This window comes from Myotis nattereri, assembly GCF_964212035.1.
Source record: "Myotis nattereri genome assembly, chromosome: 1".
Classification (NCBI taxonomy): Eukaryota; Metazoa; Chordata; class Mammalia; order Chiroptera; family Vespertilionidae; genus Myotis; species Myotis nattereri.
Window position 1 is genome coordinate 168439052 of NC_138075.1, and position 25965 is coordinate 168465016.

Genomic DNA, 25965 nt, shown 5'->3' on the forward strand with positions numbered 1-25965 from the left:
CATAGCGACTGGTCGACCTGCTGTTCTGGTCATTCTGCCGTTTGGTCGCTGGGCTTTTATTATATAGGATATAAACAAAAATAATAATAAAAAAAGTATCCTAAGTGGGACTGGATAATGGAGGGCATTGAAACCATATGAGAGTTTCTGTAGTATATGACAGGGAAGTGGAGCACTATAAAAGGGAAATAGCATAATTAGAAAGTAATTCTGAGAGCTGAGTATAGAATGAATTACAGCAGAATCAAGGACTAGGGGGCCTTTGCAAACACACAGTTGACAGGAGATTATATTCAACATATATTTTCAAAGTGTATGTAGATGGCTTTGAGTCTTCCATTATTGGGACAAAGAGGAAAATAAAATAAAATAATAAAATTCATTTTCTGGCAATTAGTTTAACAGAATAATCATAAGACTGAGTCTAAGCTGGTGAAAACCTGCCTACTATTAAATGAAAACAAGTGGCATATTTCGATTTGCTTATCATTTGGATGACAAATTCTCTGAGCACAATCCTTAGCAACTGGAATAAATGGAGCTTTCACAGAATGCCTGTAATTTATCAATCTAAGGGCATTAGCATGAGGATGCACAGACCTGCTTGTAGAAAAGAGCATTTCAGTGGTTGATAATTTTCATATTATCATAGATTTATTCACATCACTTGTTGGGTTATTAGATAATAACTTCATAATTCAGAATTTGTACTCAGTCATTTAAAAAATCTCATGCTAATTGCTTAGTGATTTACAACACTCTTTGCAACTTTCAGATTTTTTAGTTAGTTCTCATATTTTAATAACTGTGTAATACTAGAGGCCCAGTGAACAAAATTTGTGCACGGGTAGGGTCTCTAGCAGCTGCCGGCTGCCAGCTGGGGCCTTTCTTCATTCCACGTCACCCTCTGGTGTTGAGTGCATGTCTTAGCAAGAGATAAAACTCCCAGTCTCCTGGTTGAACTCCTGAGGGGACACTTTGCATATTAGGCTTTTATATATATAGATTGCTTGCTAGTGAGAGAACTTGAAAAAAGTACCTGGAGTCTTTGATAGGTACAGGAGACAAGCTCTAATGCCAACAATTTGCTAAGAGCTGTTAAGAGGTTTTAATATGCATGGTTTCACAGAATGTCAGATAGCTAAAACCAGGAATGAGTCACTGGAAATTTCTTACAATTCTGCTCATACAACTCAAAGACATTAAAAAAGAATGAGAATATTTCTAATAGCCTATTTAAAAATTTCCCTCCCATTAAACACATTCCTGAGTGAAGCAAACAATAGTTGTCTTTATGCATAGTATGTGAGCTTATATTTTGCTTAGAGATGACACATTCCATTTTGATGCATGTGGAATTAATGATCACCATTCTCTGAAAAAAAAACTCATTACTTTTTACAGACCACATATGAATATTAAAAATTTCTATAATTTAAAAAAAGGTAAAAAGTATAAAATTTGTTATTAAAAAGATATCAAGACACCAGGATAGGAAAACAAATGAGGAAAATCTGGAGAGGAATAAAGAGTCTAGGTATTGTAAAGGAAACGAATATCTGAGTTGCATGGAGTGAAGAAAAGTAAGTCACAGGGATATGCAAGGAATTACCATATATAAACATAGAAATACCAGACTCTCAGTTTGCTTTCTTATTATGAGTGCTGGATAATATTTTTTATTTGTTTGTTTAATCTAAGTCTTCATAATTTTGCTAAATTTAACACCTAAATGAGTCTTACAAGTGCATAGTCACATGTAAGAGTCAATCCTATTCCTTAAGTATTGTAGATACAGAGTATTTTGTAAGGGCAGATACCTGAAGAAAAACTATCAAGAATTGCCGGAAGCTAATTCCAGCATGTCATAAATGTAAGAGTTTCATCAAAAGGTTGATGGAACTTGAGGACTCAGCAAGGGCTGAATCACATATGTTATTGCCTATTGGAAATGGCTGAGGGCATTTCCCCAAACCTGAAAAGGATGCATAACTGACTGCTTGTTGCCAGGTACCTGAGGGCATTTTAATCTACATGTTATTGCCTCCTACTGGCCAAACACCTGAACAGCCAGAGGCAGTTCCTCCAAGCTGACAATGGATTCTGTATACCAAACCCTGGCCTTTGATATATATACCTACCTTGCTTTAAGACAATTTGTGTTAATAAAAAGCAAGGGGTCCAGAGATTCAAGAGAACTTATTTCCTTTAGCTAAGTATTCTCTGACTCCCCAAAATGCCTTCCAAAATTATGTTTTGTCTCTGAACTCTTTATTAATTTACACGCAGCACCTTCTCCAGATTCCTGAACCCCTTCTAGATGCTGGATTAAAACCCCTGGCAAAGAATATGTTTTAAGATAGAGCATATTATAAGGAGTGATTGACTGTACTAACTGTCAGAACTCTACAAACTATTTAATTGAAGAACATGGTAACATTTGACATCAGAATGATGATGATGTTTACAAACCCTGTGGTTTATGCAATCATATTCCTGTTGCAGTACTGTCAAGAACAATAATAAATGTCAGTGTTGGCTTATAAGACGTTTAATATAAACTAAAGCTAACTAAATAATAGACTATAGTAAAAAGCCATATAAAATTAAACTTGGAATATTTAGGACTAGTGGTATTTCTATCCAAAATAATATTACTTACAGAAAAGTAGCAGAACTTCAGATATTTATTCAGTCATTCAAAAGTGTTATTGTCAGGCACATACAAAGAATACAGTACTGAACAAAGCAAGGAATAAACAGACATCTCTATCCTTCTATAACAACCATGTCAAACTCGCAACCTGTGGGCCACATGCAGCCCACAACAAATATTTTTAAAGTCCAGCCAAGATAATGGTGTGTAAGAAACATTTCAATAAAAATTTCATAATTTAAGTTTTGTAATATCCTGTTATGTATAACTAGAGGTCTGGTGCACAGAATCATGCACTGGTGGGGTCCCTCGGCCTGGCCTGGGCCCTCTTGCAATCCAGGATCCCTCAGGGGATGTCGGACTGCCGGTTTCAGCCTAATCCCTGCAGGCCAGGCCAAGGGACCCCGCCGGTGCATGGTTTTGTTCACTGGGCCTCTAGTGTGCATATAAAATCTTTGGTTAATTTCTTCCAACCCTTCCCTTTCCCCACTTCCCTCTGAGATTCATCAGTCTGTTCCATATTCCCATGCCTGTGCGTTGAGCGTCTGTCCCCTGGTGGTCAGTGTGCATTATAGCTTCTGGTTGAATGGTCAAAGGGTTGAATGGTCGCTTAGGCTTTTATGTATGTAGACTAGAGGTCTGGTTCACAAAATTCGTGCATGGGAGGGGTGTCCCTGAACCGGCCTGCATGCTCTCCAATACGGGATCCCTCGGAGGATGTCCAACTGCCAGTTGATCGGGCCTAAACTGGCAGTCAGACATCCCTCTCACAATCTGGGACCACTTGCTTCTAGCTGCTTACCTGCCTGCCTGCCTGATCACCCCTAACCTCTCTGCCTGTTAGCCTGATCCCCCTAACTACTCTCCCCTGCCAGCCTGATCACCCCTAATTGCCTCTGCTTTGGCCTTGCCACGGTGGCTTTGTCTAGAAGGATGTCTGGACGGTCATCCGGAAGATGCCTGGTCTAATTAGTCTGGTCTAATATTATCCTTTTATTAGTATAGATTATTAATAATGAACTACAACGTTTGCTAAAGACTGATTACTATAATCATGTTGCATTCATTTCCCTTACATGCCTTACATGCAGGTGCACCATTTCTCTCCATTAATACTAGAAGTGAATATTTTAGCAGCCGATTGCCATGTCATTAATCTTGGACTGACTTATTTGGTGTGCAAAGCAGGAAATATTTCACTTTCAGAGAACAAGAAAAATAGGTTTATTTGCATTATGCTTATTAATTTGTGCAGTTATTCACTGTCTGGTAAGTTAATGTTCGAGAAAAAATATTAATTTTTATTAAAATGTTCTATTATTTAATATTGATGATTACTCATTTATTTTATCCCTTTGTATTCAACATGTCTCTATTGAAATAAATTGAAGCTTTTGGTTTTTTTTTTTGTTTTATTGTGGCCCACATTAACTTAAACCTTGTTTATTTGACCCATGTTAGACTTTGAGTTTAACATGCTAGTTCTAGACCTACATTCTAATGGGAGTGATAGATAATATACAAAATTGTGTGTGTGTGTGTGTGTGTGTGTGTGTGTGTTACACCTGATGCTGATAAGTACTGTGGAGGAAAACTAAACAAATAATGAGAACAAAGAGCATGTGAGACAGGGTTGCATCTTTAATTAGGAAAAGGTTCCACAGGAAAAGCAGTCTAGGCTGAAGAAAGAGTAAGTGCAAATGTGTCAGGTAGGAGTTTCTCTGATATTTTTAAGGGACAGAAGGGACAGTACTATGGCAGGAACTGAGTGAGCTAGGGTCATATAGGAAATGTCTGAGAAGTATAGGGTGTATTTCTGGTGGAGCTTTAAGCCCCTGTGATGACTTTAGCTGTTTCTTCAACTGAGATGAACAAACTTATGAGCTGTGAGCTGAGGGGGAATATCATCTTATATAATAAAAGGTTAATATGCAAATTTTCCCTCAACTGTGAGTTCAACTGGGAGTTTGACCAGGGGGCAGGGCCCACCGACCAACTGCCCATGGCCCCTCCCCCTGACTGGCCCACCTCCAATTGGCCCCCACACCCTGATCGGGGTTGGGGCCGGCCAGCCAACCTCCTGTGGCCCCTCCCCCCAGCAGCCCCATCCCGGTCGCCCCCCCCACACACACCCTGATTGGGGGCAACACCGGCCAGCCAACTACCCATGGCCCTTCCCCCCGGTCGGCCCTATCCCCAATCAGCCTCCCCCAAATAAAGGGCGAGGCTGGCCTGTCAACCACCCATGGCCCCTCCTCCCTGCTGGCCAGTCAACCACCCATAGACCCTCCCCCCTGCTGGTCTGCCCCAAACATCCCCAATTGGGGCAGGTCAGCTGGAACCCAACCGTGTACAAATTCGTGCACTGGGACTCTAGTCTGATATATTTATCATTTTACTACACAGTTGACTATTGACAATTGACTGGAAGGGGCAAGAATAGAAACTAGGAAATCAATTAAAAGTCCTTTGCAATAAACAAGAAGTTGAGCTGATCATGACTTGGTAATAAGATGGATTTGATGAGAAATCAAATGTTTCGAAGGTAGAGGTAAACAGTGAGTCTGTTTTCTTAACACATCTTTGGAAAATACACATTAGAATGAGTTATTTTATTTATTACGCATCAGATTGGCAAGGGCAAAAAAAATGTGGGTTTTTTAAAATATATTTTATTGATTTTTTACAGAGAGGAAGTGAGAGGGATAGAGAATTAGACATCAATGAGAGAGAAACATTGATCAGCTGCCTCCTGCACACCCCCTACTGGGGATATATCTGCAATCAAGGTACATACCCTTGACCAGAATTGAACCTGGGATCCTTCAGTCCGCAGGCTGACGCTCTATCCACTGAGCCAAAAAAAAATAATGTTAATGTTTACCAGCAAGCATGTAAAGAAGTAGGTTTTCATTGCAAGTTCTCTTGTGAAAACTGGAAAACAAACTCAACGCCCAATAATTAGGGGTTGCATTTATTAAAAAGTGTGTGTATGATACGACTACTACACAGCAAATTCAGTTGTCAACCTCAGTGTCTCAATGCCTGTATGATCATCTGCTCAAAATTGGGCCACAGATACTTTTTTAAAACAAAGAATAACAAATTGAGGTTTGGGATTGGTTTGCTTGTTTTATAGAGAGATTAAAAATACCAGTGGAAAAACTTAACTTTCATTTTCATTCCAACATATTTTAGTAAATGAGAAATGAAAATGCTGAGTTTCAGTTGGCATGCTGGGAATTATATACTACCTTGAATAAATTAATGGAAGTTTGAGGAAACTAAAAGATGATTCATTAACAAACTAAAACAATACCAAAGCAAACAAACAAAAAACTATGAATCACATCCGTTTTGCAAACAAATATTACTTACATTAAAAATATTCACGTATATTGCTAAACAGGAAGAACAATGTACAAAACTGTCAATGAGTGTGTCTATGTATTAGTCAGTTAAGGCTGCTATAAGAAACAACCACGTTAAAAAACAAGCATTGATTTTTCGTAATTCTGGAGGCTGGACAGTCCAACACCAATGTGCTGGCAGATCTCATATCCGATGAGAGTTGGCTTCCTTTTTCCATGTGGCAGAGCAGAGAGATCTTTCTCATGTCTTTCCTTATGAAGGCACTACTCCCATTCATGAGGGCTCCATCCTCATGAATTACTTACTCTCCAAAGTCCCTCCACCAAATTGGGTGATTGTGTTGTTAATTTTTATTTTCTACATTTTCTAAGTTTTTGCCATTGAATATGTAATAATTGTTTCAACACTTGTTAGCTAAATGAGTGAAGCATGAGGGGGGATGGAAATAAAAATTTATTTATAATTTTCATGAAAGTAAATGCAGTCACTCGGGGATAAAGTATAGAAAGAGTCAGGATGAAATTCTGGAAAAGGAGACTCCAGTGAAGGAGGCAGAAGGAAGAGAGGGCAGAGGAGAATCAGAGGAAGACACTGTTGGAAGAAGATGCAAGAGAAAACAGGATTTCAGGAAGGAGTAACTATGCTGTACACTTGAAACTAATATAATACTTGATGTCAACTGAAAATTTAAAAGTTATAAATTTGTTTAAAAAGTAAGTCGTGGTGGATTCCAGTGCAGTGAGAAGCCCATAGAGATAAGGCCTTAAGGAATCCATTTCTTTTAAATAGGAGATCATGAAGACCTTTTGAAAGCAGTTTCTTCGGCAAAGTGAAAATAGAAATAAATTAAAGCCAGTGGTTTGAAGACAAAAGATAAATAATGAAGGGAAGACAGAAATCTGAGACACTTGAATGAGAAAAAAAAATAGTAGAATAAAGGAGATTCAGGGACAAAGAATGATTTTTTACCCAGAGCATATTTTCAGGCTAAGGAAGGGGGGAGGGGAAAGAAGAGAAATAACAACAAAAAATTTACATTATGCCTGTTATCATCCTTATCACTTTACATTCATCACCTCATTTAGTTCTTGAAATAGTCTGGTTTTAGTATTGTCATTTTACAAATGAGACAACGGAGATTCTGGGATATAATAGATAATATACCTGAGCTTACAAGAAAGATTGAAATTTGAATTCAGCGTTATCTGATGTTAACCATTAACTTAGGTGGCCTTTCATCAGCATTCTGGGATGTGTGGAGGAGGTACAGAAACTTCATGGTAGATAAAAGAGAAAGAGCTTGAGCCACAGTGTTTTAATACATAGTGATATCAAAATCAATCTCCCTCGTTCTCCACTCTATATTCCTCAATCCCCATTCATTTCTAGAGTAGAGCTATTTATACTTTGTTCTTCAGCTAAATCATACTTCAACTTTAGCCAGCATATTGATGGGATTGTTATCGGTGGGTTGCCTTTGTGTCCCCACCCGTTACTGGTGAAGTTGGAGTTCCTGGGGTGCCGCTGGAAAAAGAATTCCTAAGGCCCTCATGGGAGGATGGGATTTTGTGGAAAGCTTTACTGATGATGTAAAATCAAGTGGGCTCCCTTCTAAGTTCCTATCCCCCTCAGTTTTGCCATGGAAAAAGTCCAATCATGTCTTTAGCAGGTCTAAGATTAAAGACACTGCCTTGACTAGAGTCTGCACTCCATATTAAAGCACATGTTCCAGTCCAGCATCTGGCTGGCTTAGCTTGTGTTCCCAGCTGTAGACCATTGTGTGTAGGGTCTGCATGGCCATGGGTCATGAAGCTGCTTAAGGAAACATTGCAGGCTAGCACACGGGTGAGTGCAGGTCATGGAGCAAGAGAGAGCAAGAGGACAAGGGGTAAGCAAAAGAGAGAGACTTATTTCTTTAGGGATTATAACCAAGAGTTTAACCAATGAACCCTTCAGGATTTTGTGTGCTTGAAGTGGCTTTACCCCCCTTAGCCAATTATCTTTTTCCAGGGTTAGACTGACAATCGCCTTCCCTATGTCAACCCAACTTCACTGTACATGTGGTCATCTTCCCCTTTGCTTTCTTCCTATAACTAATATTAATAACTACCTAGTTTTGATGACAATGAGGTCATAGTTTTGGTAGACACATTATTTTAAAGTAAAAACATTTGAAATCTTATCTGAGTGTCCTTTATTTGATTGAGGTAGAGCCTCCTGAAGATGCCATTAACCCTACCCCCAAGGGAGTTTCCTGCAAAGTCCAAGAAGGAGACAGACTTCTCATTCCCATCATTACAACAACAACAACAGAACCAACAATAGATCCTTCCATCCTTTCTTATAAATGCCAAAATTACTCCCACCACTACTGTATTGTTAAGCTGGTATGTAAACCTCTATCTCTGGGTAGTCGGCAAGATATTCATTACTGAGTGACTTGTAAATAAACCTTGACTTTTCTCCTGTTCATCTATTTCCAGTTAATTCGTAGGCCCCCCAGTCAATCAAACCTAGGAAGGTAAAAAATAGTTCTCTCCCAAAGTCTCAAGCCTTTTTCTTGAACAAAGATACTCTCTTTTTTAAAAGGATATCTGGAGAGAACAGGCACACAATACTTTCACTAACCTCACTCTGTACCCTTTGTAGAAAGTACACTCACTATTTCTGCTACTGGCTTGCCTGATCTAAAGTTTTTAAGAATAACGTGACAGGTTTTCTATTTCTAGTGAGCTGAATGCTTCCTGAAGGATATACCTTTTTCTTTTGATTTTATTACGAAGCACAGTAGGAAACTTACAAGAAAAGATCTCCTGCACAGAAGGCCGAAACTTAAGAGTAGAAAGCAGAAAGCAGAAACGTGCTGATTTTAAAAGCAAGAAACAAATCTGTGGGGATTTACAGATGGTAGAGAGTTCTAAACTTAAAGCTACAAAGACAATATTCTGTGTTTCAAAAATTAAGAAGCGTATAAAAATTACTAGAAGTGTCATTAAAATTAATAAGGCTAAAATGACTTCTGTGCCAGTCCTATCAGGACCATGGACTATACAGTATTTAATTAATTATAGGGACACATATTAAAGAGTTAGATGAAGGTTCCCACTATTTCCTAGAAAAAGTAATGATAACTTGAAACGTTTTTTCCCCATTGCTACATTTTATTGCATAATAAATTGGAATGCTTAGTCTAAAACAAGCACTGACATTTACCCCTATGAGATCCTTCATTAAATGGAGCGAATGTCACTTAGAAGTGACCAAAAAAACAACAACAACAACAACAAAAAAAAAACCCCAGCATTGGCTCTATTTATTCTTGCATTCCTCAGCAGATACTTGAGGAGTGTTCCCAAATGGAACATCACATTACATTGAAATGCTTCTTAGTTCTTGGGGCTGATGACTAAAGGTCATTTTAAAAATTTTGAAAGAACTCATAAAACAAAGGTTAGATATTTTTCAAACTCTTTGTTCTTGGTGGGTGATCCTTTTTTATTGTCACTGACTGAAAAAAATAAAAAAATCTTGCTTTCAAATGCTAATCGGTTGCTTCTTTATTCCCCAGTAGTCTTCAGACCATTCAGCCTCAATTCTTCATTTTCTTGAGTGCTTTATTGACCATGGTCTTGGAGATTACATTTGGCTCAGAACAACATAGCAGCTTGTTATTTCTAATTGAACTGCAGAGTACATTACCCTATATAACAATCGATGGAAAAAAATCAGTCTGAACATTTCATTTTTCCATTTCAAAAATCATGCCACTAGCAAAGATGAAAAGTAAAAAAGAAAAAAAGAAAAATTCCTTCACATTTACCAAAGGAAAAATAAACCCCCAAAATGTGAAGTTCGTTTCCTCATGCTAACTTCATCCAGAAAACCTGAAAAATGTTTGCTAAAATATTTTAAACATGCAAGAATCACAAATTCATTCCAGCATGATGGCCTTTTTATTTTCAGGTTAAAAACTAATTGGCACACAGTTTACATGGAGATGCTGTGAAATGATACCTAAACCCTCAACCTCTTTGTATTTCTGTTGATCATTAAAAACCCAAAGGGAGTATATTCTGAAAGAGAATTCATTTACTTCCTTTCCTTTATCAACTTTCCCATTTCAGGGACCTCCATGCAGAATGGTGGTTCTCTCCTTGACTGCCTCTGACTTCCCCATAGGAAGCTGAATTTTAATAGCTGTTCATGTTCTAGAAACTGGAAGATGAGTAAACTGTTCTTTTTGGAGGTATCTCTTCTCATTTCAGGCTACCCTAGAGTCCCATTGAATGTTATGCATGGTGATTTGATAAATTGTCTCCTATTGGTCAAAACCTGTGACTGTGCCTTTGAAAGAATCCAAATCCCACTTGAGGCCTAGTTCCTCATTGGTAAGGCTGCCATCTGACTCTGTGGCTCCTGGAAAGAGACTGGGAAAGCATACAAGGCTTTCTCAAAATTGATTCCTTTATAAACTGAAATCTAATTATATTTTAATTCAAACATTATTTTTGCCTATTGATTGGGAAGATTTCTAAGACAACTACTGTGACTTTCTTTTTCTTTTTTTTACCTCGGTTTGCCCAATGTTAATGTATGTCAGCTATAGAACAGCAAGATATCAACATGCTCTTGGTGGTCAGGAGTGGAAGATGAATATGCATCTTCCTTATGAAAGCTGGATCTTTTGAGAGATCGGGACAATGTTTAAAACTGAAACAGTAAAATTGTGGAAGTATCCTGCTTATATATAAGTTTGCTCACCTAAATATACCTTAATTACTACTACATAATTCAAAGATAAATATATGTTTTTCGTATAGTCATTTTAATTCTTGGTACAATCAGATCCCCCCAAATGAAACCTTTCTTTAGTCTCTACTTCATATGTGAACTCTGGGAAGTGATCAGCTTCCTGTCACTCTTTGCCCAGCTTTGCGTTGTTTCTCTGTCTGTATGTATAATCTACTAGTTAGCCAAGACCCCTAAGGAAATTTCTGTAAGTATATTCCCAGGTAGCTCCCTCTTTTCCAGAACATATACCAAAAATGCAAGTCACCTCAGCCTTCCCAAAATTTGATCTCTAATTTCTCAACTCTGTAAGGTTGACAAACTGTTTTGGACCCATATTCCTTTGCCTGCAGTATGGAAATTACCAGAAACAAGAAATCTCCGGTGATTGTTGGGATCATTTAGTTGTTTCCAACTACTTAGGAATCAAAGTCCTTTTTTACCTGTTGACCCATATCTGAAAGGGTATCCCCCCTACTGCCCCTATATTTTCCTTGGTTTTCTAGTTGAAAACCAAAAAACTTGCAGAAATTTAATCCAGTCCTTGTTATTCCCTCTGGCTGGCAGGGAGTCAGACAAACAAGGATACATGCTTATTTTTATCACACATGTAACTTGAAGAAGATATTGAACTGACTCCAGGACTCAGACATATCACAGAATGCAAATAATAATAATCTTGAGGGCTCCATGAAGATTGGAGGTACGAAAACACCAAGAGTAAGATTTACTAGTGAGTGTGCTCTAAATGTTAGCTGGTGACATATCTATAAGTTTTAATGGTTATTAATCTATATATAGAAAAGCCTAAGTGACCATTACAACCGAACGACTGGAACAAGTGGTTAACTGGCCGCTATGACACACACTGACCACCAGGGGGCAAATGCTCAACGCAGGAGCTGCCCCGTGGTGATCAGTGTGCTCCCACAGTGGAGCTGACAGACTCATCCCAGTGGCCCACCAGCCCGGCGGCAGCCACTCACTCCCTCAGTAGTCCTACAGGTCCAATCTCCAGAGAATGGGCCAGGCACTGATGGACCAGCGCCGCTGGCACCATCCAATAATGCCACAGGCCTCCTGGAAGTCGGGCCTCAGGCAACACAGCCACTTCCCCTCCCTAGACGCTCCACAAGGAAGAATAGATATAAAAGGTGGCTCCAGACAACTGGCGCAAATGTCAGTGGGATGGATCTAGATCCCAGGCCAGCAAGGGCATCCCACTGCCCACCCAGAGTGCTGATTGTGTCTTGGTCTCCCCCATCTCGGGACCCCACCCATGTACAAATTCGTGCACCAGGCCTCTAGTTTACTAATCTTTTACTTCTAAAAAGTAAAATCTATATCAGAAGCATCTCTCTTATTTTTATATTTGTACTCATGTTCATTAATGAGGAATTATAGAACTGATTTTGTGGTGTTGTAACTATGCTAAAACTACTGCATTAACAAAAGATGACTTAAAACTTTAAGGTCACCTTAACATTTGGGTTTCTTTCACGTGCAGTGGTATAACGTTCTTCTGAAATTAAAGTATAATATAGTTCAGATAATGGGTTGGAATGTTGCAGAAGTTATGAAAATCAATGTAGACCTACTTATTTCTACATCTTTGAATTTCCAAATAACTGTCAATATCTTCTGAAACTTCTAGAGATAAGTAGTAAACCTATTTTTTTTTCCCAGAAGAAAATGTAAAACACATCTCTGAAATATTTATTCATCATTTAGTCTAAGAATTCAGGTTTTAGCTTTCAAAAGGAAAAAAAGTTGGGTCATGCAAGTTTACCTCAGTGCAATAGTGATACTCACAGGTGTCCTTGACAGCTCTCATCTTAAGAATTGGTGTGATGAGAAACAGTAAGAAATTGTCAAGCCATTGTCATGCACCCAGTTGTCATGATGATTTTATTCAGTCAGCAATGAGTGAACACATATCCCTGTTTTGCTATACATTACATTGTTTGCACAGGCTAATTGTACTCAAGTGTCTGTTTATAAAAATCACATTTTTCCCTTTTTTTCTCATGTAAGATGTTATGTGAGAAAACATCAACAACAACTGGTTTGTTGTTGCTTCAACAAAATTATGTACACTACACAGAGTTTTGTCTATTGATTTCACTCTTTCATAAGAAAAATAAGAACTATATTATCTAAACTTCAGGCTAGATCAAAATTGTTGCAATGGTATCTTTAACTTGTTGATGCATATTCTCTAAATTGGGTAGTGCTAACCTTATTTTCACAAATTTCTAATTAAATTATCTCTAAAGGGCTCTTTAAAAAGAATATCATAAACACTGGATGCTGAGTTTTTTTTGCAATTTAATTTCAATCTCATTTACTTCAGGTGATAACTCCAATTTACTTTTAGTATGCTTTATATTTTTAATATCTGCATATATTTTGCATATACTCTTTACATTGTTGGATATTCATGTTTTTTATATATGCCTTCATAATCCTTGTTCATCTTTCAAAAAAAATATTTTGTCATCCTTTAAGCCTCTCCCACTGCCCTCCCTTCCCATGATGAATGAGATGCTTGTTATTATGTTCTCCCTTAGCACTTTGTGCATAATAAGAACATCCATATATAGCACTTCCTTTGTGCTATACTCTTTAAGTTAGAAGTCCTTAAGTTAGAACACCATCCACCCCTGCCTTCCCTCTGAGATTCCACAGTCTATTCCATGCTTGTATGTCTCTGTTTATTTTGTTCATTAGATTCCAAGATGAGTGAGATCATGTGACACTTGTTTTTCTCTGACTGGCTTATTTCCCTTAGCATAATACTCTCCAGGTCCATCCATGCTGTCTCAAAGGGTAAGAGATCCTTCTTTTTTACAGCTGCATAGTATTCCATGGTATAAATGTACCACAGCTTTTTTATCCACTCATCTACTGATGGGCACTTGGGCTTTTTCCAGATCTTAGCTATTGTAAACTGCCCTGCTATGAACATAGGGGCGCATATATTCTTTCTGATTGGTGTTTCTGATTTCTTAGGCTATATTCCTAGAAGTGCAATCACTGGGTCAAATGGCAGTTCCATATTTAATTTTTTGAGGAAACTCCATACTGTTTTTCACAGAGGCTGCACCAGTCTGCATTTCCACAAGCAGTATACTCAAGTTCCCTTTTCTCCACATCCTTGCCAGCACTAGCCATTGGTTGATTTGTTAATAGTAGCCACACTGACAGGTGTGAGGTGATACCTCATTGCTATTTTAATTTGCATCTCTCTGATGATCAGTGACTTTGAGCATTTTTTTCATATGTCTCTTGGCCATCTGTATGTTCACTTTGGAGAAGTACCTATTTAGGTCCTTTACCCATTTTTAATTGGGTTGTTTGTTTTCCTTTTGTTAAGTTGTATGAGTTACTTGTATATTTTGGATATTAACATTTATCAGATGTATCATTGACAAATATGTTTTCCCATACAGTGGGCTCCCTTTTTGTTTTGTTGATGGTTGTTGTTTTGTTGTTGTTGTTGTTGTTTTGCTGTGCAGAAGCTTTTTATCTTGATGTAGTCCCATTTGTCTATTTTCTCCTTAATTTCTTTTGTCCTAGGAGATGTACCTGTAAACATATTGCTATGAGAGATGTCTGTGATTTTGATGCTTATTGTTCCTTCTAGGATTTTTATGTTTTCACAACTTACATTTAAGTTTTTTATCCATTTTGAGTTTATTCTTGTGTATGGTATAAATTGTTGTCTAGTTTCATTTTTTTGTATGTATCTGTTCAATTTTTCCAACACCATTTATTGAAGAGACTGTCTTGACTCCATTGTATGTTTTTGCCTCCTTTGTCAGATATTAATTGACCATAATGGCTTGGGTTGATTTCTGGGGCTTCTGTTCTGTTTCATTAATCTATATGCCTGTTCTTGTGCCAGTACCAGGCTGTTTTGATTACAGTGGCTTTGTAATATAACTTGATATCTGGTATTGTGATCCCTCCAACTTTGTTATTTTTTCTCAAGATTGCTATGGCTATTTGGGGTCTTTTTTAGTTCCATATAAATTTTTGGAATATTTGTTCCAGATGTGTGAAATATGCTGTTGGTATTTCAATAGGGATTGCATTGAATTTATACATTGCTTTGGGTAGCATGGCATTTTAATGGTGTTGAGTCTATCAATCCATGAAGATTGTATATTCTTCCACTTGTTTATATCTCTCTCTATCTCTTTTCTCAACATCCTGTAGCTTTCCAAGTATGAGTCTTTTACCTCCTTGGTTAAGTTTATTCCCAGGTATCTTAATTTTTTTGTTTTGTTGTTGCTATAATAAATGGGATTGTTTGTTTAGTTTCTCTTTCTGAGAATTCCTTATTGGTGCCATCAACTTCTGGGTGTTAATTTTGTATCCTGCTACATTGCCAAATTTCTTTATGAAATCTAGTAGTTTGTGTTTTTTTTTTTATGGAGTCTTTAGGGTTTTCTATATACAATATCATGTCATCTGTGAATAATGATAGTTTTACTTTCTCCTTTCCAATTTGGATGTTTTTTATTTCTTCTTCTTGTCTGATTGCTGTGGCTAGTACTTCTAGTACTATGTTGAATAAGAGTGATAAAAGCAGCCCTAGACAGTTTTGCTCAGTATATAGAGCATTGGCCTTCAGACCAAAGTGTCCTGGGTTCAGTTCCTGACAAGGACACATTCCTCAGTTGCAGGCTCCTGCCCAGCCTAGGCCCTAGTCAGGTCTGGTGAAGGAGGCTACTAATCAATGTGTTTCTCTGATATGGATGTTTCTCTCTGTCTTTCCCTCTCTCTTCCAGTCTCTCTAAAAATCAATGGAAAAATAACTTTGGGTGAGGATCAACAACAACAACAACAAAAAGACTGGTGAAAGCAGACATCCCTATCTTGTTCCTGTTCTTAGGGAAAATGGTCTTAGTTTTAACTATGATGTTTGCTGTAGGTTTATCATATATGGCTTTTATTATGTTGAGATATGCTCCCTCTACTCCCACTTTGCTGAAAATTTTTTTTAAAAATGGGTGTTGGATTTTGTCAAATTCTTTTTCTGTGTCTATTGATATGATCATGTCATTTTTGTCTTTTAGTTTGTTTATGTAATGTAACATGTTTATTGACTTGCAAATTTTTGTACCAACTTTGTATCCCTGCAATAAATCTCACTTGGTCATGGTGTACGATATTTTTAATATATTGCTGGATCTGATTTGCTAGAATTTTTTTGCGGATTTTAGCATCTATGTTCATCAGGGATATTGGCCTGTAATTCTCTTTCTTTATAATGTCTTCATCTGGTTTTGGAATTAGGATAATCCTGGCCTCATAAAAAGAGCATGGAAGTGTTCCTTCCTCTGATATTTTTTGGAGTAGTTTGAGGTGGAGAGGAGTGAGTTAACTATCTGGCTAATGATTTAACATGTTGTTACTAATTAAGAGGAACCTGAGCATGTTGTTATTAATTAAGAGGAACTTTCTCAGTCTCTGTTTCAAATAGTTGGAGAATGCTTAAGTTCACTCTTTTCTTTTCAACTCTTTCTCCTCTGGGAAAAATCTTTCTGCTATTACTCTGGGTATTTACTGATTTAGGTAGTAGCACTTGGTCTTTTCCACTTACCTTTGTTGACTTGGAACCTCTGCCCTTAGAGCAAGTTGGAGTGATGGCAATTGAGGCCTCCAATAGTCTATGTTTGCCACATCTGAAGTAGGTTCTGCATCCTATAGATTGGGCTAGGTGGGAAAAGGGGAGCTCCCAAATTTTTGGCCACACTCAGCAGAAATTTAGCTTCTTCAAATTAGAGCTGAAGGGTATGAGAAATGCTAACAGCCTTTCTCTCCACGTTAGCTAAAACTTGATTGGGAACTTAGAAGAGAGAGCCCTACCTTCTTGTCAAACCTTCTTGGCTAAGAGTTTCCATTAAACTGAGCAGGGCAGGTGGTGAGATGGAAGGAAAAGGGGTAGGATAAGGATCAGATGCTAAAGACTCTGGTTTTAGTAGATTTTCTTGAATAAGTATTATCTCATTTTCTGTGTGCCCTTAGGAAAATTTCCAGAGACTTTAAATAATTATGATTTGTTAATTAGTTTTTTGAAATTTTGCATGGAACTTCTCACCCTGTTACCTCAGAAGTGGAATTTCTCCAGGGATGGTGTTCTTAACCAAAATGCTATGCAATGTATACTTCAAATTTACTAGTTATTACATGACATTTACCATACTTTTTTTTAATATATTTTATTGATTTTTTACAGAGAGGAAGGGAGAGAGATAGAGAGTTAGAAACATCGATGAGAGAGAAACATCGATCAGCTGCCTCCTGCACATCTCCCACTGGGGATATGCCCGCAACCCAGGTACATGCCCTTGACCGGAATCGAACCTGGGACCCTTCAGTCCGCAGGCCGACGCTCTATCCACTGAGCCAAACCGGTTTCGGCGACATTTACCATACTTTTGCAATTTTCAGTTTATTTTATATAACATCCACTGGAAAATTTTCTAAGCCACATTTGTTTTTTTTTTACCTGGATCCTGAAGCAAACTTTAGTATTTATTGATTTTTGCAAAGGAGCCCTCTTCAGACACTGCTGTGGGAGCTACCAGAGCTTGCCATCAACTCCCTTGCCATCTCCTTGCCAGTAGCGCCTCTTATCAATCTTACTCTCCCAGCCTCTAGGGTGCAGACACTCAAAGGCTGAGACCTCAGGGAAGTTTGACCTTCTGTGCGGGCTCAAACTATTATTATTAGAATTATCTTAGTTCTATATTAACATATGAAGTCTATTTAAAGCTAGCCTAAAACCAAACACAGTTCCTGTGAGATAATATAACTGACACACATTTAGGAATCTATACAGTTTATAATTTGGAGATTTTTTGTTTGTTGTTTGTTTTGGTACTAGGTATTGCTGTTCATTGTTCCTCTAGGAAGCGTAAGCTTCATGAGCAGGAAAGTTGTTGTGGTTTTCATTAGCCGGTTTTAAAATTATTTTAACAGAGACTGGGCCTAAAAGTCATGATTCTGCAGTTTATGTTTGCTTGTCTGTCTTAGGCTTTTTAAAATAATTTCCCTAAAAAATCTAAAGTTGATGACTATGATTAATTATGCTTGCATAATCACTCATGCTTTTTTTCTTTAGTTAATTTACACATTTTTTTTTTTGCTACAGATATAAGAACATCTTATATTTAAAAACACTCTGCAATTCACTAACTGCTTTCACATAACTTAATCTCATAACAACCCTGTGTGGCCAGTTTTATTATTCCTCTTTTACAGACAGAAAAATTGAGGTTCAGAATAGCTCCTTTGTTTCTATAAGCTCAATGATCTTTTAGGTAGAAAAACTGAAACTTGATAGTACATGTAGTACTCTTTGCAATATATGTTAAATGCCTTTTAGTATGAATGTGTTGAGGTGAGGAGACTAGGTGAAGAAAAAGTAACAAAGTAGATTGAAGTAGTTCCAATAAGAAAGTTAATTGCATATTATTTCCATTTTTGTTAAATGGTATACCCAGAATAAACTAAGTATGTTGTTTGATCTTACACTGATATACATAGTTACTATATCTGTCATACTTACTTGTGTATTGTAAAAATTGAGAACCTATTGCCCTCATGTTTCTTAATGTGAAAAAAGTTGAATTTACTTTGACCTGTATTTAACATAAGCAGGTTAAATTTTAAAAGAGAAGAGGTAGGTTCTTTTCTTCTTTTTAAATAGCTGTTTGGTTGTTTTTGAAGATCATGACATACACAATTGTACTCTAATTTACTCTTTTCCCCCTTTATTCATCTTCTTGATTTTGTCTAATTCTATATATACTTTCCACAGATTGTGGGGACATGAATTATGAAATATCAGTCCACATGGAAATGAAAATATTGTGGAACAAATAGACTACTTCTAAGACCCAGAGAATATTAAAATATTCTACTAATTTGTTTAGTACTTGTAAGTTCTAATCAAATGTAGTTTTATTTAGCAATAATGATTCTTGATATTCTGAATTAAAAGCTTTCTACTTTGCCTGTGAGGCAGGATAGTAAGAAGCTGGGAGAACTCCTTGGCAAGTAGAATGAGGAAACCGAGACAGGTAGCTGAACAAACTGGCCCAGCAATTTGCAGCAGATAACGAAGGTCACCTACCTAGAAATAACATCGAGGCCTCAGTTATATTTCAGCTCCAGGCCCGGAAAAGCAGCAAGACCAGGTGGGTGACACCAGGACCAGCTGCATTGAATAATGACCCTCTGCTCTGGTGCTGACCAATCAATAGAGACCATGACCCTGAAAGGGCACACCTGGAAAAGCTGATGAATATTGAGATCTTCCCCTAAACTCCCAGCTTTTAAAATCCCTCAAAGCAAAGGGCCCAGAACTCTCTCTCCTTCCCAGGAGCATGCCAGAGCCTTTCCCTCCCACCTCCTCTCTTCCCCCACAGGCATGCATCTTCTAAAGTCAAAAGGTTCCCACCAGACTTGTAATCAAGTGAGCCATGGGCATCAAGCAGCTCATACTGAGCTAATCCCCTGAACCTGTCTCCAACACCCCCTTCTCTCTGACTTCCCGATGAGCCAAACCAACCCTGTCTAGGTTCTCTCCTGTTGCTTCTTCTATCGTAAGCCCTTCCTTGTTTCACTGTCTCCAGCTTTAATAAACGTACTCTCAGTCACCTGGACTCATATTGTGACATCTTTCTTGCATGAAGTCAAGAATCCACTCACTACCAGCTGGTCCTAGGCAAATCCTCTCAGGGCCAGGTCCCTTTGCAGCAACAACTGTGAATGGGTGAAGTTATTTTCTAATATCAACTATGTCAAGAGACTTAATAATTGAATGATCCTTTGCCGTCTCTCTGGGAAATTTGAACTTAGTGGATGGAAATCAAAGAAGGAAAAATCCTAAGAGTACTTAACCAGGCATAGTCTTGTATCTATCTTGTTCTTATTTTTGTAATCACATGTAGGTTTATTTCTTTCCTCCTTCCCCACCCCTTTTTTTCCTTCTCTTTTTCTCTCTCCCCACCCCCCTTCAGGTTATCAAAACATTTTAATTTTGTTTATTTAAAAAAATATTTCCTGACCTGCCTCTATGTACCAGGCATTGTGAGACTTTGTATTTTATTAGTACTTATAGTTTAGATGGGGAGTCTAACAATAATACAATCTATATTTATAAAAGTTTTATAAGAGCCTAAGCGACCGGTCGACCATTCAACTGGTCGACCCATTGACCAGTTGCTATGACGTGCACTGACCACCAGGGGCAGACGCTCAGTGCAGGAGCTGCCCCCTGGTGGTCAGTGTGCTCCCAACAGCAGGAGTGCCACTCAGCTGACTGATGGGCACCAGGTGCTGGGTTCACAGCAGCTAGCTTACTGAGTGGTGGCAGCGGGTGCAGCAGAGCTGGGATCAGAGGGAGCAGCGCAGCACCGGGCCTGGGCTTGGGCTCCTCCCCAGTGGCCTACCGCTTGGCACACGGCTACATCCCTCGGGGGAAGTTGGACGGCTGGTTTCAGCCGATCCCTGCAGACCACGCCGAGGGACCCCACCGATGCATGAATCCATGCACCGGGCCTCTAGTTATTATATAAAAAAGGAGAGTTACAGAGAAAATTTAATTGAATTATAAGAAATTAAATTAAATTGTCCTTTAAAACTATGAAGATCTCAAAAAGACTGTAGTATCTACTCTCTCTCTCTCTCTGCCTCTCTCTCTTTCAACTTTATCATTCTTTCCCAGCCTTTCCAAAATGTATTTAATTCTGAGGCCTTCACACACAGGTTCTACTTTCAGATAGAGAACTGAAATAGTTTTGATAAAAGGTTTATGTGGAATGCCTTGAAAGCAGGAATTACATCTTATTTATCTTTGCCTTTCTGAGATTTAGCACAATGCTTAGCTTACAATATATGCTCAACAAATAGTTAATAAATCCAGGCTAATAGTTTAAGGTGTACTATAGAATACTGTTCTACCTTTCTATTTTCTTAGATAACATGTATATTGTCACAAGGAAATAAGATCTGGTAAAAAAAATTCCAAGAAGACTAATAAGCGAGAAATATTTTAGAAAAAGGAAATTACTTTTAAAGGAACTCAGTAGGCATCTTCCTGCTACACCTTTCCTGTGGTGAGTTGCTTGAGGAAACATCTTTCTCTCAACACATAGTTTGCACGTTGCTTTATGTTGAATTAGTTTAAAATAAGCTACTTTTGTGTACTTTCTACTTTTATCTTTCCATGACTCTAGTGGCAATTTCAGTTTAGAAAGTAATCTTTTCATTGCTATTACTCTCCTTTTTTTAAAAAAAAATTGCTTTCATTTCCTACTGTTATTTCTTTTCTTCTGGATATATTCTTTTAAGTAGTCTGTCTTTTTATGATGGCTTCTTGCCCAGTTTTATTGAATTTAACTTTCCAGGAATATCCATTAACTTAATTAATTTTGTGAAAATACCATCCATACATTATTTAATCTAAAATGTTTTCAATTATAAGATACACAATCATTTTACCTACCACTAATAAAAACAAACAAAGTACTGCCAACTCTAATAGCAAGGAGACATGAACTGAAAGGTGCATCCTGATTTCAGGAATATTAAAATATGAAAAACTGTATGTTTTGAATTTATAAAATACAAAACAATTACCACCACAGTTTTACCATAAATTTCCAATTACAGTGTATATATATATATTTATACAAAGTTACTTTTATGATACTTTTAGGCAAAGGGATACTGTGCTATATATTTAACGTACAACAATGACTGCATGTTTTCAAAAATATTCTGAGAGCTTGAAAAGATGTCCTGCTAGAACGGACTCCCAAAAATCAGAACTTTGTCTATTTTGTATGTACCCCAAGTACCTACATGGAGATACAATACATATTTCTTATGTGAATTTGTGAGTGAATTCATGTTTTATTAGAGATGCCATGTATCTGTTTGAAGCAAAATCCAATGAAACAAATAGGAATATTAATTACTGAGCTCTCTATATGCCAGCTTATGTTTTCCAGATATCTTGTCCTTCTTACAGTATAGCTTCTCAAGCCTGCCTTTGTTTTCTCTTTTTGCCAATTTCTTTCCATTTTGTAAGTATTCAATTATTAGGAAGACGTTTATAATTCAGTGATGTTTCCAATATTGTTTTGTGAATTGCCATGAAAAAAAATTCAGTGATTTAATTAATCATTTGTGGCTATCCATACATGTACACTTAGAAAGTTAAAAGGGAAAAAAATTTAATCTTAAAAACTGCTTTGTAGTAATACACTTAGCCCACCTGGCAACAAACAAGTAGAGATCCGTAGGCCAAATATGGAAACAAATAATTTAACAGTGAGACTAAATTTGTAGGGTCTGATTTTATTCTCTTTCTTGCTTTTCCTCCATTTCTAAGACATCTCTGTGGCTTTGGTGATGGTTGATTACAAATTTATTCTTATGTGACAGATGCCATTTAGAAAAATCTTCCTAAGTTACCAATCCAATAACGTTTGCAATCTCAATAGTTATATCATATTTAATTTAAGCCTAATACAAAGTCATTCTGATGTCAAAGGCAGAATATCACAGTAGCTAAGGACATAGCCTCTGGAAGTAGGATCTCTGCACTTGAAATTTATCTGGCTCTTGTTAGTTATATGGACATGGAAATTTAGTTTATTCTTTTCTGCCCTATTGTCACCCTTTTCATGCAATTTGTATACCTCTTATATATTTTGTGTAAGGATTAAATTAGTCAGCAAATGTAAAATCCTTAACAGGTCAGGTCAAATACTGATGCTGGTGATGGTTTCTCTGTTTTTCCCTCCAGATTGAGTGTGTTCTTCACTGTCCTACTCTGTGACCTGGGAGGCTGACCGTCATGGTCTTCATTACTTGGACCCTCTTGCCATTTGATTTAAAGTTGGATTTGCAACTGCAGACAATGAAAGGAGATGAAAAGACAGGAGGAGTGACATTGGGATAACCCCTCCCCCATTTTCCCACTGCCTGATTGTGGTTTTGGCATTATCTTTCTCTATCCCCTTTCTATACCAAAGGTCACAGCTATGATGGTGGTCTATTTCCTATGGTCTAGCTACTGCCAGGTGTGTTACTACTGCTCCCTCCCAATGTCCCATCAGACACCAGGCTTGTCAAGGCTTGCTGTGTATCTAGTGCCTGGCGCTTCAACCTCCCGTGCTGATTTTCTTTACTGTATTTACATTCTCTGTTAATAATCCCTTTACTCAACTATACTCAATCAACCCTCTGAGTATACCATTGATTTGCTCATAGGCTCATAAACAATATAGTACTGAATTATTTAGTTTAAGATAAATATTAGATTATTTCCTTCAAGTCAATGAAGTATCGTTAACAGTGATAACATTAGGAGTTTCAAATCTTAGGTAAGAAAAATTGATTTTATTAACCTGTGTCATGGGTAGCATAAATTTCCTAAGAATTAAAGAGGGTGTGTGTGTGTGTGTGTGTGTGTGTGTGTGTGTGTGTGTGTAACTGGGACTAGACTGCAGCCAGAACAAAATAAAGGCTGATAGACCTTTCCTCAGAGGTTTTACAGATGGTCCTTCCCATCTATTTCTCCCTTCTCAAGTGTTGGAATCCACGGGGGTGCTGTTTGAGTGGCCAAATCAAGTCAAATATAGAACAAATCTGAATTTCCAAATTTAGTGGGCATATTGGAGTTGCTGGGTGGGCTGAGGAAAGAGTGATCCTCAGTGTTGGGTGGAAGAAGCTTATAAGACCATATAACTAAAAACTAGACCTGAAAGGTGCTTGTAGGAACAATTAAGAAGGTCATGGTTAGTTTCCATTCAAGTAGGAATTACAGGAATAACCAGGAAGACTGAAAAATTATTAAGTACAGTGGCTGTATACTGTGGGAGTATAATAAGTGTAACAACCTTTTACTCAGTTGCGCACCTAATTGATAAATCTATATTGCATCTCAGAGGACTTGGAGGAAACAGATTGTTTCTATACTTCCATCCACAGACCATATTCTGGATCTGTTCATGGCTGAGCTTGCAGGAAACAGAGACCATTATGAGTCATAAAGGTGAGACTGGGGCATAGAGGCATTAACACTGTATGAAGCAACACAATTTCTTGTATAAAACAGCAATGTTTTTTTTCAGCCTGTAAAGAAATTTAAAATAATTGGCTTTCCCTATATAACTCACTTTCATCTAATTCAGAGTTAAGCATTTCCAACTCTAAAGTCAAGTAAAATCCTATAAATATGTCAATTCTCACACTTATCACAATGGGAGTACAGAGATTACAATATAATGTTAAGAGGAGGTTACGAGATCTGAAGTCAGACTTCCTGGATTTGAATCCCAACTCTCTGCTACTTACTCTCCCTGTAATCTTCCACATTTTTTTCAACCTCTGCATGTCTCATTTTCCTCTACCACATTCTTACGATCAGAATACTATCTATTTATTGGAAATACTGTGAGAACTGAATAAGTTTATACATGCAAACAAATTAGTAGAATACGTATCACGTAGTAAACAGAGAATACATCTTAGCTTTTTTGTTATATGTGTCTCTCCCCAACCAGATTATATACCTACCTTGAGGTATGGATATACTTGTAAGATGAATAATACAATAGGTATTATTGATTACCAAGTCTACCATATGATTAATACTAAATATTTTCTTAATGACCAAACAAGTTTAACTTGCCTTAAAATATGAATCTCAAAGACAAAAGCAAAGCATATATATTGTCTTTTATTTCAGTTGTCAGTTGCATTTTCTTGTTAATCACTACTGAACAGACTGTTAATAGTTTACTGCACTTTAAATTTCTGTGTGTTTTTTCCCCAGTATTAACACATCAATGCAAATGCATATCTATACCCTTGGGTACATATAGCAGCACCTTCACATTTAAGTTTTGATTTTGTTTGTTCATAGTTTAATTATTTGCCAAAAAGTGAAAATCATATTAAAACAATAACCAGTAATAAATTGTAAGCATCAATAAGGAGGGGTGGTAAACTACTCATTTATATCCTTTTATAGAGACTATCACAGATTTTTTTTTATACCATGAAATATAGTGAGTCTACTGAATTTGTACTAAACAATGCACAAAGGGCAGCCAATGCTATTATAAACTTTGATAATCATCCAATTAGCATCAACATATAAAAAAGACAGTTTGCTTCTCCTGTTTACTAATTCTGCATAATTCTGCAATTGTTTTAGTCTATAAGAAATACTTTCCCACATATCATTAAAAAACAAGTAGCATTTCCTGAAGGAAAAAAAAGTTAAGAACTATGGACTGTTATGTTTCAAAATGTACTCTAAAGTAGCACAAGGCCAACCTCACTGAAATAGCCAGGGGGAGCGCACGTGTTCATGCTTTATGGCATTTACACAGTACCTATTTGAGAGTTTTACTGTTTAAGAATAATTCTGTTACTGTCTCATTTTATGGTTATTATGGGAGAAAACAATTTATAAATTAATAAAATTTACTATTTATTGGTTTTTCTAACAAGTGAATGGAATTACAGTACAGGTTTCATAAGTATAACCCGTTTAATATTCACAGAATCACTAGATAAGAGCTAAAAGACAAAATAATATTTATTTCGTTCATTACCCAGTAATTAGCACTGAACTTGAATACAGTTGATAATCAATAAATATTTATTAAACAATTGGGTGGCCTTTCTTTTGAAGTAGATCCTAACTGAAAAAGTGTTGACTTAGTCTACTGCTAACGTTTCAGTGTTACTGAATTACAACTTTGATCAAATCAACCTTTGGCACAATTACCTACATTTTTGCATACTCTGGGGCAGTGGTCGGCAAACTGCGGCTCTGCAAACCGCGGCTCGCGAGCCACATGTGGCTCTTTGGCCCCTTCAGCGTGGCTCTTCCACAAAATACCGGCTCTTCCACAAATTACCGACTTCAATCGCACTGTACGTGCACGCCCGCACGTGGAATTTTATGGAAGAACCACACTCAAGGGGCCAAAGAGCCGCATGTGGCTCGCGAGCCGCGGTTTGCCGACCACGGCTCTAGGGTTTCAGTGAGAGAATGCCTGAGGGATACCTTCACTTTACCATGTGTAAGAAACTGTAGAAGGAGG

At 37.4% G+C, this 25965-nt stretch overlaps 1 protein-coding gene across 1 annotated transcript in view; it reads right to left on the bottom strand.

The window, feature by feature from the left end:
- GRID2 (glutamate ionotropic receptor delta type subunit 2) overlaps nt 1-25965 on the bottom strand; it is a 1380265-nt gene that overhangs the window by 364807 nt on the left and 989493 nt on the right. The window lies entirely within an intron of this gene.